The following is a 1,095-nucleotide window of genomic DNA, read 5'->3' on the forward strand; positions in this document are numbered from 1 at the left end:
TCCAAACTGATCTTCTCCAAGTACATCCTCTATTTTCCTTTCAATTCTTCTTTTAAGTATCGTTGCTATTATCTTTGCTGTATGTGCAATAAGGCTTATTGTGCGATGGTCGCTGCATTTTGTAGCTTTTGTCTTTTTACAGTTCTATATACAACATAAAATGACGCTATGATACAATATTTACAGGGAGGCGAAGTTTACCGTCTTCAGCGATGACGCAATATGATGGGTAACTGACTTGTCCTATATCATGTAACAATGATCTATAGGCACGAAATAAATAAATAAATAAATAAATAAATAAATAAATAAATAAATAAATAAATAAATAAATAAATATAGAAATAAATAAATAAATAAATAAATAAATAAATAAATAAATAAATAAATAAATAAATAAATAAATAAATAAATAAATAAATAAATAAATAAATAAATAAATAAATAAATAAATAAATAAATAAATAAATAAATAAATAAATAAATAAATAAATAAATAAATAAATAAATAAATAAATAAATAAATAAATAAATAAATAAATAAATAAATAAATAAATAAATAAATAAATAAATAAATAAATAAATAAATAAATAAATAAATAAATAAATAAATAAATAAATAAATAAATAAATAAATAAATAAATAAATAAATAAATAAATAAATAAATAAATAAATAAATAAATAAATAAATAAATAAATAAATAAATAAATAAATAAATAAATAAATAAATAAATAAATAAATAAATAAATAAATAAATAAATAAATAAATAAATAAATAAATAAATAAATAAATAAATAAATAAATAAATAAATATAGAGAGACTTGCGGTTCGTGGGAACCTACTGTTGTCAACTTTCATCTGAAGATGTATTTAGCTGCCAGATTACAAGGCGTCTATCCCGGAAGGCCCTAATATTCATATTTTTTATTGTGGGAACCTGAGGTTTCAAACAGTATGGTGATTTCAAAAGCCTATTTCCTTTATAAAGGAAATTAGGATAAATTACAGCGAATGGAATATGATTCTTTCGATAGTTCCATTCTGCTATCGAAAGAGTATTCGATAGTGTCCATTAGTAATAAGCTCAT

This window comes from Cryptotermes secundus, unplaced genomic scaffold, assembly GCF_002891405.2.
Source record: "Cryptotermes secundus unplaced genomic scaffold, Csec_1.0 scaffold161, whole genome shotgun sequence".
Lineage (NCBI taxonomy): Eukaryota > Metazoa > Arthropoda > Insecta > Blattodea > Kalotermitidae > Cryptotermes > Cryptotermes secundus.